Source organism: Symphalangus syndactylus, chromosome 24, assembly GCF_028878055.3.
Source record: "Symphalangus syndactylus isolate Jambi chromosome 24, NHGRI_mSymSyn1-v2.1_pri, whole genome shotgun sequence".
Taxonomy (NCBI): domain Eukaryota; kingdom Metazoa; phylum Chordata; class Mammalia; order Primates; family Hylobatidae; genus Symphalangus; species Symphalangus syndactylus.
Window position 1 is genome coordinate 63656457 of NC_072446.2, and position 9846 is coordinate 63666302.

The following is a 9846-nucleotide window of genomic DNA, read 5'->3' on the forward strand; positions in this document are numbered from 1 at the left end:
GAATAGATACCCCTCCCCCAACCTTTCACATGTGAAAAGTGTTTCTAGAAATAGGGCCTTTTAAATACAAAAAGTTCATGCCTATTACAACAGGGCTGCTTTCTTCAGTGTATTCCCACTTTTAAAGGAATTTAAAGTGTAGGGACTATTAAAATAATTCACTCCTTTTGGTGAATTTAGCAAATTTCATAGGTAAGAACTGAGCCATGAGACAGAGCGCAGATGAGCAATTTTACCCCATATCTGTGGATGGTATTCATTTGGACTTAAAGAAAACAAACTTGGCATCCACGTTGTTGAGTTGCCATATTTCTAAGGAGAGCTGAAACTGATACCACACACAGGCCTTTTGAGTCAACTGCTCATATCAGTGTTATCCTTATAAGCCATTATCGGTGTGAGAGCGAGCTAGTTTGAGTAGCTAAGAACAAATACTTAGTGTCGATTAAATGAGGCATTCTTTTCCTTCAATAATCACAAGCAGAGATCCCAAGAGAACCTTGTGCCAAGCCTGATTTTGATTCTATCGTATGGCTCCTCTCTATTAATTAGAGAAACTCATGAAGTGTACACTTTTTTGTTTTTGGCAGATCAACATCTGGACCCTCCAGCTCACAACTTTCTAAGTACCAGTCCATTTCACAAAGCAACTTGGAACTTTCATGAAAAACAATCAATATAAATGCCCTGGCCATAAAGAACATTAGCCCTGGAGGGCCTCACTCAAGAAAATTAGAACATGAGGCCTACTTTAGTAAAGATAAGCAAGGTTATATTGCAGGAAACCAAACTTTCAGTGGCTCAGCACAATGCAAACTTATTTCCCACTTATCCTGAGTGGGCCATGAGTCAGGACCACTCTCCTTTCAGGCTGCATCAATCTTTTGGCCCCTCCATGTCAACCTCTGCTTCCATTATCATCGTCACAGGGAATGACAAAACTCAGTAGTCAAGCATCGGCAATTAAGTGCTGCAGGTATTATATCTGCACATATTTCACTGTCCAAACAAGTCTCATGGTCATGCCTAACTTGAAGGGGGCAATAAAATCACATCATCCCATGTGGCTAGAAAGGGAGAGAAACTTGAAATCATGCTGAACCACAATAATGGCAAAGGCAAAGTCTGAAAGCAGTAAATGAAGACAGCCTGCATTTAAAGCCACAGGAAAAAAATTTCTAGAACAATACTACCTTAGAATCTACCATGAATCTATTTCTCAGATAACTTCAGTGTTTGAATTAAGCATATTGATTCCACTGATTTGCTGATTCTGTTGAGGATATATCCCTATGATGTCCCTGGGAAGCGATGGGGCATTCCCAGTCATCTAGGATGTCACAGTTTCTAAATATTATCAATGGCACCTCATTCATTTTACACAAAACTCAATTGAAAAATATGCTCAAACGTTCTAACTTCCTAAGGCTTTTCTCCAAGGGCAAAATACACTGTTAATAGTTAACATAATACTTTATTAAGAGTAATAGAAGGTCCCTTCCCTTGTCCTACTCAAGATTTTATAAAAGTTGGCCTTGGAGCACTCAGCAAATTTCGTCACCCTCATAATTCCTCCTCTGAGTGATACCTGAACATCCCGTGTTATCTTAGTTCAAGGACAAGCAGCTAATAGGCATGAATTGATTCAATTTATTTAAAATGAGCTGCATGAGTGACCTGAATGGATGTCCTGTTTATTGAAGGAGGCCTCGATGCATTTCTGTGCTCACAGAACTGCAGAGAACTGTTGCGGGGGCAGGAAGAAGATGGGGAGAAAATGAGTTAATGCCATAGCCAACTATTCTGAAAAAGCTTCCTGGTTTGCGACTGATAACATAGGGTGAGATCTGTCGAAGGATTTCAGTACCCTGTGCAAGGGGCACTAAAAAGAGGTCAGGCCAAAGCAATCCGTAGAATTTACTCAAACATCTGTGGCTTCTTAGGGCATTTAATGAAAATTTCCATATTAACATTTGGTTTTACCGGGGTACTGCATAATTTTCTACTCAATTTACCCCTGACAGTTTACAGACATAAAGGCATTCTTATCAAAATGACTTTCCATAATGTAGAAAGACACGGACATTTTCTGATGTTCTTTGCAGGATAAGGGAGAGAGGATCAGAGAGGGAATAACTTTAAGGCAAGGAAACCAAAACCAGACTCCTTTAAATATGTATCATACTTTTAATTTTTTTCATGAATTTTTAATATTCATCAAAAATGCATTAACCATTCTGTTTCACTTCAGCCTGGGGTTCATTTACAAAATAGACAGTGGTGTTCAGATCCAAACAGTGGAAAGTCTCTGTCTCAGCAACAGAAATTAATTGAGTTTAGGAAAGAAATCCATTAGTTCACTTCTGAACTGAAGGTGTGGATTCAGGTTCTAGGAGTTTTCTTACCAAACAGTATTTAGAGGAAATTCAGGAATCACCTAAAGAGTGGGGCATTGTGTCACTGACTCAAAATGAAGAACCCTGAGTTATTAGATTCATAGAGACTAAACAGTATTGATTTTTGATTACCAAGGAATTTATTTAAAAATATTACAAAGCCTTTGCAATGGGACCAGTTGTTGTCACTTGTACCTGCTTGAACTGCACAGAGAGGCAAGATGTGAACCACACGCTCTGCCGCTCTCGTTGGAGATAGAGCTCTATTCCTAATTCCTGGATGTAAAATATTTAGATATGCTTGCCCAAGGAACCAGCCCATTAAGTTCTTTATTTCCAGAGTTGGGAAATCATGTATCTTAGGTGGAATCTATAGTTTCCAGTGATTGTCCTTCTTCTCTCAAGTAGATCTGGTTCAATGTTATCTTTATTTATGAATACTTAAATTTGGGATAAGCCTGTGTTGGAGTTCCATCCGCAGAAATTCTGATTTAATTGTTTTAGGGAGGGTCCTCAAAATTGGGGATGGAAGACATGCTATAATTTGTCAAGAAAACCAAAAATGTAGAAGTAATTGACAACTCAAAGAGACATCAAACAAACAAAACATCCTCCACACATACTGTTTAATAAAATGTAAAAAAAAAAACACAAAAATTAGGCATGCGTTTAATTACTAGATGGTGTGAACAACATGAGAATCATTTAACCTTGATGGTCAGGACCTTCTTCTTCCAGCGATCCTGGAGGTCACTACATGAGACCTGGTCACCACTTGGCCCACATAAAACAATATGTTACTGGTCAAAGTTAGGTAAAAGCTCTTTGCAGATCTTCAACTTCTAAAATTAATCCATGGAGGAAGAAAAGAAGACTCAATTTTGGTTTAAAAAGAAAAGGCAAATAATGCTAAACTTGACAATATGAAGGTACATATATATGTGACAAAAAATGAAATAGAAAAGAAAGAAGCTCCGGTGGGCAGACGCAATGCTAATGTTGATGTAAATAGAGGTATGATAAATGCAAGAATAGAGCAAAAACAATAAAACAAGCTCCATGGGAGATGTGGAATAAAGTGAGTTAAATCCTCATTTTTCATAACAGTGAGTCAACAGACTTCATGTAAAATTAATAAATCAAGAAATAATAGATAAGTTATGTAAAGCTGAGAAGGTAACCAAAAGAGGAAAAGAAAATAGTAACAGGAGCTGGGCACAAGAGAAAGAAGAAATGTATTATAAGCTCTAAGTAAACTTTAAATTTTAAAGCCACATGCTTACAGTTTTTTTTTTTTTCATTATTATACTTTAGGTTTTAGGGTACATGTGCACAATGTGCAGGTTTGTTACATATGTATCCATGTGCCATGTTGTTTTGCTGCACCCATTAACTCGTCATTTCGCATTAGGTATATCTCCTAATGCTGTCCCTCGCCCCTCCCCCCACCCCACAACAGTCCCCGGAGTGTGATGTTCCCCTTCCTGTGTCCATGAGTTCTCATTGTTCAATTCCCACCTATGAGTGAGAACATGCGGTGTTTGGTTTTTAGTCCTTGTGATAGTTTACTGAGAATGATGGTTTCCAGTTTCATCCATGTCCCTACAAAGGACATGAACTCATCATTTTTTACGGCTGCATAGTATTCCATGGTGTATATGTGCCACATTTTCTTAATCCAGTCTATCGTTGTTGGACATTTGGGTTGGTTCCAACTCTTTGCTATTGTCAATAGTGCCGCAATAAACATACGTGTGCATGTGTCTTTACAGCAGCATGATTTATAGTCCTTTGGGTATATACCCAGTAATGGGATGGCTGGGTCAAATGCTATTTCTAGTTCTAGATCCCTGAGGAATCGCCACACTGACTTCCACAGTGGTTGAACTAGTTTACAGTGCCACCAACAGTGTAAAAGTATTCCTATTCCTCCACATCCTCTCCAGCACCTGTTGTTTCCTGACTTTTTAATGATGGCCATTCTAACTGGTGTGACATGGTATCTCACTGTGGTTTTGATTTGCATTTCTCTGATGGCCAGTGATGATGAGCATTTTTTCATGTGTTTTTGGCTGCATAAATGTCTTCTTTTGAGAAGTGTCTGTTCATGTCCTTTGCCCACTTTTTGATTGGGTTGTTTGCTTTTTCTTGTAAATTTGTTTGAGTTCATTGTAGATTCTGGATATTAGCCCTTTGTCAGATGAGTAGGTTGCAAAAATTTTCTCCCATTCTGTAGGTTGCCTGTACACTCTGATGGTAGTTTCTTTTGCTGTGCAGAAGCTCTTTAGTTTAATTAGATCCCATTTGTCAACTTTGGCTTTTGTTGCCATTGCTTTTGGTGTTTTAGACATGAAGTCCTTGCCTACGCCTATGTCTTGAATGGTATTGCCTAGGTTTTCTTGTAGGATTTTAATGGTTTTAGGACTAACATTTAAGTCTTTAATCCATCTTGAATTAATTCTTGTATAAGGTGTAAGGAAGGGATCCAGTTTCAGCTTTCTACATATGGCTAGCCAGTTTTCCCAGCACCATTTATTAAATAGGGAATCCTTTCCCCATTTCTTGTTATTGTCAGGTTTGTCAAAGATCAGATAGTTGTAGATACGTGGCATCATTTCTGAGGGCTCTGTTCTGTTCCATTGATCTATGTCTCTGTTGTAGTACCAGTACCATGCTCTTTTGGTTACTGTAGCCTTGTAGTATAGTTTGAAGTCAGGTAGCGTGATGCCTCCAGCTTTGTTCTTTTGGCTTAGGATTGACTTGGCGATGCGGGCTCTTTTTTGGTTCCATATGAACTATAAAGTAGTTTTTTCCAATTCTGTGAAGAAAGTCCTTGGTATCTTGATGGGGATGGCATTGAATCTATAAATTACCTTGGCAAGTATGGCCATTTTCACCATATTGATTCTTCCAACCCATGAGCATGGAATGTTCTTCCATTTGTTTGTATCCTCTTTTATTTCATTGAGCAGTGGTTTGTAGTTCTCCTTCAAGAGGTCCTTTACATCTCTTGTAAGTTGAATTCCTAGGTATTTTATTCTCTTTGAAGCAATTGTGAATGGGAGTTCACTCATGATTTTACTCTCTGTTTGTCTGTGATTGGTGTACAAGAATGCTTGTGATTTTTGTACATTGATTTTGTATCCTGAGACTTTGCTGAAGTTGCTAATCAGCTTAAGGAGATTTTGGGCTGAGACGATGGGGTTTTCTATATATACAATCATGTCATCTGCAAACAGGGACAATTTGACTTCCTCTTTTCCTAATTGAATACCCTTTATTTCCTTCTCCTGCCTGATTGCCCTGGCCAGAACTTCCAGCACTATGTTGAATAGGAGTGATGAGAGAGGGCATCCCTGTCTTGTGCCAGTTTTCAAAGGGAATGCTTCCAGTTTTTGCCCATTCACTATGATATTGGTTGTGGGTTTGTCATAGATAGCTCTTATTATTTTGAGATACATCCCATCAATACCTAATTTATTGAGAGTTTTTAGCATGAAGTATTGTTGAATTTTGTCAAGGCCTTTTCTGCATCTATTGAGATAATCATGTGGTTTTTGTCTTTGGTTCTGTTTATATGCTGGATTACATTTATTGATCTGCGTATGTTGAACCAGCCTTGCATCCCAGGGATGAAGCCCACTTGAGCATGGTGTATAGGTTTTTTGATGTGCTGCTGGATACGGTTTGCCAGTATTTTATTGAGGATTTTTGCATCAATGTTCATCAAGGATATTGGTCTGAAATTCTCTTTTTTGGTTATGTCTCTACCAGGTTTTGGTATCAGGATGATGCTGGCTTCATAAAATGTGTTAGGGAGGATTCCCTCTTTTTCTATCAATTGGAATAGTTTCAGAGGAATGGTACCAGTTCCTCCTTGTACCTCTGGTAGAATTCGGCTGTGAATCCATCAGGTCCTGGACTCTTTTTGGTTGGTAAGCTATTGATTATTGCCACAATTTCAGAGCCTGTTATTGGTCTATTCAGAGATTCAACTTCTGCCTGGTTTAGTCTTGGGAGGTTGTATTTGTGGAGGAATTTATCCATTTCTTCTAGATTTTCGAGTTTATTTGCATAGAGGTGTTTGTAGTATTCTCTGATGGTAGATTGTATTTCTGTGGGATTGGTGGTGATATCCCCTTTTTCATTTTTTATTGCATCTATTTGATTCTTCTCTCTTTTCTTCTTTATTAGTCTTGCTAGCGGTCTATCAATTTTGTTGATCTTTTCAAAAAACCAGCTCCTGGATTCATTAATTTTTTGAAGGGTTTTTTGTGTCTCTATTTCCTTCAGTTCTGCTCTAATTTTAGTTATTTCTAGCCTTCTGCTAGCTTTTGAATGTGTTTGCTCTTGCTTTTCTAGTTCTTTTAATTGTGATGTTAGGGTGTCAATTTTGGATCTTTCCTGCTTTCTCTTGTGGGCATTTAGTGCTATAAATTTCCCTCTACACACTGCTTTGAACGTGTCCCAGAGATTCTGGTATGTTGTGTCTTTGTTCTCGTTGGTTTCAAAGAACATCTTTATTTCTGCCTTCATTTCATTATGTACCCAATAGTCATTCAGGAGCAGGTTGTTCAGTTTCCATGTAGTTGAGCAGTTTTGAGTGAGTTTGTTAATCCTGAGTTCTGGTTTGATTGCACTGTGGTCTGAGAGACAGTTTGTTATAATTTCTGTTCTTTTACATTTGCTGAGGAGAGCTTTACTTCCAACTATGTGGTCAATTTTGGAATAGGTGTGGTGTGGTGCTGAAAAAAGTGTATATTCTGTTGATTTGGGGTGGAGAGTTCTGTAGATATCTATTAGGTCCACTTTGTGCAGAGCTGAGTTGAATTCCTGGATATCCTTCTTTACTTTCTGTCTCGTTGATCTGTCTAATGCTGACAGTGGGGTGTTAAAATCTCCCATTATTATTATGTGGGATTTTAAGTCCCTTTGTAGGTCACTCAGGACTTGCTTTATGAATCTGGGTGCTCCTGTGTTGGGTGCATATATATTTAGGATAGTTAGCTCTTCTTGTTGAATTGATCCCTTTACCATTATGTAATGGCCTTCTTTGTCTCTTTTGGTTTTGTTGGTTTAAAGTCTATTTTATCAGAGACTAGGATTGCAACCCCTGCCTTTTTTTGTTTTCCATTTGCTTGATAGATCTTCCTCCACCCCTTTATTTTGAGTCAATGTGTGTCTCTGCACGTGAGATGGGTTTCCTGAATACAGCACACTGATGGGTCCTGACTCCTTATCCAGTTTGCCAGTCTGTGTCTTTTAATTGGAGCATTTAGCCCATTTACATTTAAAGTTAATATTGTTATGTGTGAATCTGATCCTGACATTATGATGTTAGTTGGTTATTTTGGTCGTTAGTTGATGCAGTTTCTTCCTAGCCTTGATGGTCTTTACAATTTGGCATGTTTTTGCAGTGGCTGGTACCGGTTGTTCCTTTCCATGTTTAGTGCTTCCTTCAGGAGCTCTTTTAGGGCAGGCCTGGTGGTGACAAAATCACTCAGCGTTTGCTTGTCTGTAAAATATTTTATTTCTCCTTCACTTATGAAGCTTAGTTTGGCTGGATATGAAATTCTGGGTTGAAAATTCTTTTCTTTAAGAATGTTGAATATCGGCCCCCACTCTCTTCTGGCTTGTAGAGTTTCTGCCAAGAGATCAGCTGTTAGTCTGATGGGCTTCCCTTTGTGGGTAACCCGACCTTTCTCTCTGGCTGCCCTTAACATTTTTTCCTTCATTTCAACTTTGGTGAATCTGACAATTATGTGTCTTGGAGTTTCTCCTCTCGAGGAGTATCTTTGTGGTGTTCTCTGTATTTCCTGAATCTGAATGTTGGCCTGCCTTGCTAGATTGGGGAAGTTCTCCTGGATAATATCTTGCAGAGTGTTTTCCAACTTGTTTCCATTCTCCCTGTCATTTTCAGGTACACCAATCAGACGTAGGTTTGGTCTTTTCACATAGTCCCAAATTTCTTGGAGGCTTTGTTCGTTTCTTCTTATTCTTTTTTCTCCAAACTTCCCTTCTCACTTCATTTCATTCATTTCATCTTCCATCAGTGATGCCCTTTCTTCCAGTTGATCACATCAGCTACCGAGGCTTCTGCAATCTTTGCATAGTTCTTGATACTTGGCTTTCAGCTCCATCAGCTCCTTTAAGCCCTTCTCTCCATTGGTTATTCTAGTTATCCATTCGTCTAATTTTTTTTCAAAGTTTTTAACTTCTTTGCTATTGTTTTGAATTTCCTCCCGTAGCTCGGAGTAGTTTGATCGTCTGAAGCCTTCTTCTTTCAACTCATCAAAGTCATTCTCCATCCAGCTTTGTTCCGTTGCTGGTGAGGAACTGCCTTCCTTTGGAGGAGGAGAGGTGCTCTGCTTTTTAGAGTTTCCAGTTTTTCTGCTCTGTTTCTTCCCCATCTTTGTGGTTTCGTCTACTTTTGGTCTTTGATGATGGTGATGTACAGATGGGTTTTTGGTGTGTATGTCCTTTCTGTTTGTTAGTCTTCCTTCTACCAGACAGGACCCTCAGCTGAAGGTCTGTTGGAGTTTACTAGAGGTCCTTCCAGACCCTGTTTGGCTGGGTGTCAGCAGAGGTGGCTGCAGAACAGCGGATTTTCGTGAGACCACAAATTCAGCTGTCTGATAGTTCCTCTGGAAGTTTTGTCTCAGAGGAGTACCCGGCTGAGTGAGGTGTCAGCCTGTCCCTACTGGGGGGTGCCTCCCAGTTAGGCTGCTTGGGGTTCAGGGACCCACTTTAGGAGGCAGTCTGTCCATTTTCAGATCTCCAGCTGCTTGCTGGGAGAGCCACTACTCTCTTCAAAGCTGTCAGTCAGACAGAGACATTTAAGTCTGCAGAGGTTCCTGCTGGATTTTTGTTTTTCTGTGCCCTGCTCCCAGAGGTGGAGCCTACAGAGGCAGGCAGGCCTCCTTGAGCTGTGGTGGGCTCCACCCAGTTTGAGCTTCCTGGCTGCTGTGTTTACTTAAGCAATCCTGGGCAATGGCGGGCGCCCCTCCCCCAGCCTCACTGCCGCCTTGCAGTTTGATCTCAGACTGCTGTGCTAGCAATCAGCGAGACTCTGTGGGCATAGGACCCTCCGAGCCAGGTGCAGGACACAATCCCCTGGTGTGCCGTTTTCCAGGCCCGTTGTAAAAGCACAGTATTAGGGTGGGACTGACCCAATTTTCCAGGTGCCGTCTGTTACCCCTTTCTTTGACTAGGAAAGGGAACTCCCTGACTGCTTGCACTTCCCGAGTGAGGCAATGCCTCGCCCTGCTTTGGCTGGTGCACAGTGCGCTTCACCGACTGTCCTGCACCCACTGTTTGGCACTCCCTAGTGAGATGAAACCAGTACCTCAAACAGAAATGCAGAAATCACCCGTCTTCTGTGTTGCTCAGGCTGGGCGCTGTAGACAGGAGCTGTTCCTATTCGGCCATCTTGGCTCCACCCACCTCTGCT